This window comes from Myotis davidii, unplaced genomic scaffold (assembly GCF_000327345.1).
Source record: "Myotis davidii unplaced genomic scaffold, ASM32734v1 scaffold577, whole genome shotgun sequence".
Taxonomy (NCBI): Eukaryota; Metazoa; Chordata; class Mammalia; order Chiroptera; family Vespertilionidae; genus Myotis; species Myotis davidii.
This window is the reverse complement of record NW_006289082.1, coordinates 1,312,728-1,320,189: the sequence shown is the minus strand read 5'-3', so window position 1 is coordinate 1,320,189 and position 7,462 is coordinate 1,312,728. Positions and strand designations below refer to the sequence as shown.

Below are 7,462 nucleotides of genomic sequence, written 5' to 3'. Positions count from 1 at the left end.
TTGTGGTTAAAACACATAGCGCTAAGAAGGGGAGCAATACGCCAGATCCCTTGAAACATATGCTGTGCAGATGTTTCTTCCCTGCAGCGACGTGTCAACAGCAAGGATGGACGGGCTTCTGGCAGTTGAGTGTCGACATAAGAACCAGGAGGTCACAGTTCGATTCCCAGTCAGGGCACATGCCTGGGTTTCGGGCTTGATCTCCAGTAAGGGGTATGCAAGAGGCAGGCGATCAATGATTCTCTCTCATCATTGATGTTTCTCTCTTTCTCTCTCCCTCTCCCTTTTTCTCTGAAATCAATAAAAATTTTTTTTTTAATTAATGGAAAAAATATCCTCTGGTGAGGATTAACAACAACAAAAAATGTCCAGGCTTGTAGGGAATTTTTATGAGTTTATTTGAGCCAAACTGATGACATATGCCAGGGAGCAAGTCAAATGCTCCCGAGTACTTTTTTATTTCAAGAGAGAGTGGAAGAGAGGGAGGGAAAAACATCGATGTGAGATAGACACATAGACTGGTTCCTCTTGCTCCTGCCCTAAAGGGGACTGGGGAATAAACCTGAAACCCAGGTACATGCCCTTGACCAGGAATCAAACCTGTGAGCCTTTGGTCTGCGGGCCAATGCTCTAACCACTGAGAACATGGACCAGAGCTCAAGATACATTCCTGTATCCAATTCTAAAATTATTGCAATATTTCTGAACCTGCTGATAATGTTGTAAATAACCAAGTTTTTTTTTAAAAAAATATGTTTGTATTCATTTCAGAGAGGAAGGGAGACGGAGAAGGATAGAAACATTAATGGTGAGAGAGAATCATCGAGTGGCTGCTTCCTGCATGCCCCCTATTGGGGATCAAGCCCGCAGCTCGGACATGTGCCCTTGGCCAGTATTGAACCCAGGACCCTTTAGTTTGCAGGCCGAAGCTCTATCCACTGAGCCAAACCAGGTAGGGCTAAATAACCCAGTTATTAATAACTGGAAAGTAGTGAAGGAAAGGCCAAAAAATATAGGCATTCATTTGTGCAGCTTTGACATTCCCCAGTTGATCTGGGGGAAGGCACTGGACAGGGGAAGAACAGATGCATGCCCAGTAAAGTCTGGGTGAGGTAGGGAAGGTACTTGCCTATCAGTCACACCTGGGAGCAGGTCATTGACCAGAGTAGGCGTGGCCACTGCAAGGGTGGGAAGATTTGAGATACTTAATCTCCTAAACAAAGAAATTCTCTCTCTTGCTTCCTTGCCTCTTGCATTCTTGGGACTCTTGTTGCAGCCTGTATGCTCTTGGCTCCCCTGCATTTGCCCACATGGTCCACAGCCATGAGGCTCCCACACACAATGGACTATGGACTGTAACTAGCCTAATGCTAAACTAGACCCAGGTCACCATAGGATGGAAACTTTGGATGCTGCCTTTGCTTCTAGCTCTGCTGAATCCCCAGCTACACCTCTTCCAGTACTGAATTAAGGGAAATGGGACTTTCTTTTTTTATATATATATTTTATTGATTTTTTACAGAGAGGAAGGGAGAGAGATAGAGAGTTAGAAACATCAGTGAGAGAGAGACATTGATCAGCTGCCTCCTGCACATCTCCCACTGGGGATGTGCCCACAACCCAGGTACATGCCCTTGACCGGAATCGAACCTGGGACCTTTCAGTCCTCAGGCCAACGCTCTATCCACTGAGCCAAACCGGTTTCAGCGGGAAATGGGACTTTCAAAACCCACTTCCACTGGTAAATACTTCACTTTCACCAATAGCACTGCTACTGGGTAACCAACTTTCAAAATGTAGCCGAGGGACATTCACAAGAGCACTACTTCAGCACCTCATAAGCAAGAATAAACAAAACTCAGAAGTTAATGAGCCAGCTTAGAAGGCAGATTCCCAATCATGCAATAGGCATCTCAAGGACTGTTCAAATATGGATAAAACATCCAAATGATTGGGGGCAGGGCATTGGCAACTCATATTCTGATATAGTTTTTAAATGTCCCTCCCTTCCATTGGCCCTATTCCTACTTCTTTCTTTCTCTACCACTACAAAATCTGAAATATTCATGTTACATATAACTCACCTGAAGTCACTGGGGAAAGCAATTAAAGGGAAAAAAGTTTTTAAATGTTTGAGGGTGAAAAAAACTCTACATCATCCTTTTTTTTCTTTTTTTGTTGTTGACAATATTACAGATGTCTCCCATTTTCTCCCTTTTTGCCCCCCTCCACACAACCCCTGCCATACCCCAGGTCTTCCCCATGCTATTGTCTGTGTCCATGGATTATGCATATATGCATATATATTCTTTGGTTAACCTCTTCCTGTCCCCCCTCCTCCACCCCGTACACTGGGATCTGTTATTCTGTTCCATGCATCCATACGTCTGGCCCCATGGTGGGAGGTTCAGGAGGATAAGCCCACACAGTGGTATGTAAACTTGTTATTCCCACCTAATGAGTGAGGTAATTGATATGGGAACATGAATTTAATCCAGTGATTGAATGTCAATATTTTTAGGAAAAGAGGGAGTACCAATGGAAATCTAAGATTTCTTTACACTCCAGATTGCTCCCCTCCTTCTCATCTCCCCAGCCTCCACATTTTCCCCAAGCATGGGTATGTACCACAGTAAAGAACACTACTTGAGCTATGTTTTCTAGTGGCTGAACATACATGAATAATCCTATATTAAGTAAACACTCATTCTTTGGAGGAATGCTCTGCCTTCCCTCTGAGTACCCATTGTTTTCCCTTCTTATCACTCCCCATGCAGCCAGGGAAGATTGGTCCAGAGGAGGCTGCATCATCCTCTGTCTTAGCAAGGTCTCCTGCACAGGGCTCAGATCAGCTCGGCTCCAACAACTGGAGCATATGTTCTGGTCTTGTCCATTCTTCTTTTGGGCCCATAAGCTCCAGACCAGTCTTTCCTTCTCACTGAAGTGATAAATGTGGACTTAGGCACAGAAGCCACTTAGTTTTGCTTAAAGAGTTCACCATGTGCCCAGCCAGGCGGCTCAGTTGGTTGGAGCACCATTCTGTACACCAAAGAGGTTTCAGGTTCAATTTCTGGTCAGGGCATACGTACCTAGGTTGTGGGCTCAGTCCCTGGTCAGAGTTTGTATGGGAGGCAACCAATCAATATTTCTCTCTCACATCGATGTTTCTCTCTTTCTCCCTCTAAACTGTCCAGCTGGTGTGGCTCAATTATTGAGCACTGACATATGAACCAGGAGGTCACGGTTTAATTCCCAGTCGATGAAGGAGGCAGTCGATCAATGGTTATCTCTCATCATTGATGTTTCTAGCTCTCTCTCTCCCTTCCTCTCTGAAAACAATAAAAATATATTCTAAAAAAATCAATAAACATATCCTCGGGTAAGGATTTAAAAAAGAGAGAGAGAGCATTGAAGTAACCACTTTGCTCATTGCTGCCCACAAAGACAGTAACTCTTCTGGAAAATGTAGAAAAGTACTGATTTCCGCTTCTAACTACTAAGTGACCTTCCAACCTCCTTCCTAATCAAGTTTTTATTTTCCTGTCAACTAAAAATACACTATCTCGTTCCGAAGATGTGGTTGATTGCATGGCAGCTGCCGCAGAGAACCTACTCTGCATATGGAAACAACTGTGGAAGGAAAACAGCACAGCTCACTCGCAGCAGCTCTGTTTTGAGGCTCGGCTGGCACTCATCTCACGTTTGCAGGAGGCAGTCTCTGGCCGCTGTTGCTCCCCCCTTAGTCTCCGGAAAGTTCCTCCAAATACTGTAAAAGCAGAAGTTGAAGCTGCTTCAGTGCAAAGCAAACATCCTCCAGATCTTTCTTAAACTGTTTCAGAAAGCAGACCAGCCACTGCTGTTTCCTTTTCCTGCCTTTTTTTTTTTAAACAGACAAAGAGATATGCTGCCAAGATATTATTTCTGTTCAGAGGAAGAGAGAGCAAAAAGAGACAGGCACAGAAATCTCCCCCAGCTTTTTCATGTTCCTCATTCAGTTATGTGGAGGTGGCATCTCTAATAAAATGAAAACTGGAAATAGCAGGAAAGCTCTGGAAGATAAACTGTGCTGTAGATGTAAAACACAAGTCACTTAAAGTGATAATAATTCTAAGTACAATTGTAATGCAAAATAAAGATATTTTAAAAGTTTGCAATATTATATTCTACTAGAGGCCCGGTACACAAATTCATGCACGGGTGGGGTCCAGCCGGCTGCCTGATCTGGAGGCTAGGGCTGGGCTGGCCAGGGGAAGGGCTGTGGGCCCCGCCCCCATCAGGATGATGAACTCCTTTAGCTTTTCCTTGTCTGTGAAGCTCTTTAGCTGGCCTTCAATGCTAAATGAACTTTGCTGGGTAGAGAAGGGCGTGGCAAGAAATATTCAAAGTAAGGAAGAGCAAGGACCTGCAGCCAGGGTGACCTTCCTTTTGAAAGGAGGAGGCTGCTTGGGGCGAGGGTTTGGTTTCTTTGAAACCCGGGTCAGTCTTTCCATCGGGCGAGTGGAATCGCTGAGGCCTATTTGAGAGTCACCGAGGCTGGGAGGGGGATCTCAGAACAGTTAAAAACACGTTCGTACAGGGATGTTATGGGTTCTCTCTCATCAAAAAGCCCACGCGTGCCTGTGCTACACCAACAGGGTTACTTTAACACTGAAGCCTCCATCGCAAGCCCACCCGCCTCCAGGAGCGGGCGGGAGGTTGAAAGTGGCCACGTAGATGAGGCCAGGCGACCTGGCAGGTGTCAACAGCTCAGCTGTCTGAGCCCCAGGCGTGGGGAGATGGGCTCTGACATCACCACCGCGGAGGATTTGACGGCATTGGCAGCAGCTTCAGAGCTTGTTGCTTTTTTTTTTTTTTTTTTTTTTAATCTCCTTTTTCCGTTAAACCTCTCCAGGTTGTGTGCGTTCGAGCGAGGAATAGACTTTGCAGCCTCCTCGGCAGAGAGCACGCCTTCGATCTGGGTTCACACACAGCCAGGCAGAGTCCTGTTTAGAAACACGTGTGGGTCTTGCATTATTTGTGCTGTTACCGATAAAGAGGGTTTTAGATTCTGGCATGTAAATATGTTTCCACGAGGGCAGGAGGCCGAGCGCCACCACAGGCACAGGCACAGGCACAGGCACAGCCACAGCTCTTCATTCACTCACAGGCCTCCATTCCAGGGCGGTGATGCAGGTGTTTCGCACACAGAGGGGGCCAGGGAGCAGGGTCGGGCAGCAAATGCAGAACACGGCCATCCACAGCCCTGCTTTTCCCAGACCTTCTGTCTCAGTCCAGATCTTCCCGCTCAGGGTCTGTAGCATCTTCCTCTTGAGGCAGATTCAGGCGTCTGGGGGACATGATGTTTATACACGCTGTTTCTCTGTGTGGTCAGCTCGGGGTTCCTGAATCAGGCTTCCTCGGCATTGTGGTGGTAGTGTGTGGGGGAACAGCATGAAGGTGCGAACATCACCCGTGGGGACTCCTTGCTGAGTGCCTTCTGTATACCTTCTGTATACCTGGTGGGTGTCTCCCCTCAGAAGGGGTGTGGACAGCTCAGTCATGTGCTCCCTGTGTCCCAGACCAGCAAGGGGGGGGGGCAATTGGGGGTGGGACCTGCGGGTGGGAGGGGCCCATCAGCCCAGATCAGGCTGGTTGGCTGCCGCGGCGTGTGTCATAGCCACCAGTCAATTCCGGTCATTCTGGTCGTTCTCCCATAGTGGTCACTGGGCTGTTATATGATATCCTAAGCTTCATATATAAGAATAATGTTGATTTCACACATACATATGGCATGCAGATGCATCTTGAATAGTGTTTTTAAAAATACAGTGGGGCCTTGACTTACGAGTTTAATTCATTCCGTGACAGAGCTCGTAACTCAAATTACTCGTAAGTCAAATCATGAAGTGAACAAGTGAGACACGTGATGCTGGGCTGATGTTGTGGCGTTCACTGTGCCGTTCGCTTCAACTAGCGGTGGGGTATCTGAAGCTGGCTCATAACCCGAATTTTAGCTCGCAACTCAAAGCAAAAAATCGGCCGAGAGACGGCTTGTATCTCGAAAAACTTGTTAGTTGGGACACTTGTAAGTCAAGGCCCCAGTGTATAATGATAAACTGTAGAGCATTGCTCATAGCTGCTCAATAAAAATTGCATTTTACTAGTAAAATATTAGAGCTGAACAAAACTTTAGAGATCACCTAGTTCAACCTTCTTGCTTTACAGATCAGAGCTTAAGGTTCAGAAAGATTAAGTAATTTACCCAAGGTAACAGATAGAAAGTAGCAAACCTGGGGCTAGAGTCCACATCTCCTAGTTCTTCAACCTGCCTTCCTCATCATTATGAAGGGGCCTCACTGATCCAGCCGCACCATCCTGCCCTGTCTCTCATTTGCAAGACAGCAGCAAGAATTACTGCAGCATTTCCTCTGATTTCTTACTTTTAAAAGACATAGAAGACAAAGGTCTTGGAAGATAGCATTGTATTGTGAGAAGAGAACCATCTACCATGGAATGTTGAGGGAATTAGCAGACATTGTTGCCCACTCAACACCATCCCCACTTTCTTCTTGCTAAAAATATGCAATTTTAGTCAGCAATTGGGAGGTGGAGGCAATATGCTCACAGATTAACTCAGCCTGGTCAGACCAAATAATTTCCTCCTGGCTGATGAGATATAAGGGGAAATTGGTTGAGGATCTTGGGGAAATATTTCCTTCCTGATAAAATAAATGTGCACACACGCACACAAACACACAAGAAGGCTGCCGGCTTGTCCCTTCTTCCCGCTTTTCATTCAGTTTGTGGGAATCAGATACTTTATGTTGCTGCACCGAGGGAAGGAAACAGCACCCATAGCTGCTGATGCTGAAGCAGAAACGCGGAAAGAGACTGGCTTCTTGATGGCACTACTGAGCTGCCAAACCAACCCGGAAGCACCCCCTACTTCCTTGTGGTCATTGAGGTAATAAGAAGACCTTACTGCTTCAGCCACTACAGCTGCTATTCTGTAACTGGTAGCTGAAAGCATAGTTACTTTGCTTCTCTAGCCTCAGCTTTTTCTCTATAAAATGGTGATAAAAAGACCTTCCTGACAGGTGATTTTTGAGGAGGAAATGAGATAATAAAATGTCTAATATAAAGGAATTCAATAACTGATAGCTACCAATATCATCTATATGTATAAAAACCTAAGCTACTGAACGACCGAACAACCGGTCAACTGGTCACTATGATGCGCACTGACCACCAGGGGACAGATGCTTAACGCAGAGCTGCCCCATGGTGGTCAGTGCGCTCCCACAGCCAACTTCCCGCAGCCTCCCCCTGCCCCCCAACCTCTTGCGGCCCTAATCAGCCCCGATTGCCAGCCAGGCCAAGGTTCCCAGCCATGCATGAATTTGTGCACTGGGCTTCTAGTAATCATTATAATTATTATATTACATCAAAATCCCCAACAGTGGGAATTTTTTTCACTCCACAA

The 7,462-nt window shown here is 46.1% G+C and overlaps 1 long non-coding RNA gene across 1 annotated transcript in view; it reads right to left on the bottom strand.

Moving 5' to 3' along the window:
• Nucleotides 1-3,440: 3,440 nt before the first annotated feature.
• LOC107182720 overlaps nucleotides 3,441-7,462 on the bottom strand; it is a 13,800-nt gene continuing 9,778 nt past the window's right edge. Inside the window, exon 3 of the long non-coding RNA XR_001513454.1 lies at nucleotides 3,441-3,453. This is a non-coding gene — a long non-coding RNA (uncharacterized LOC107182720). The remainder of the gene's footprint in view (nucleotides 3,454-7,462) is intronic.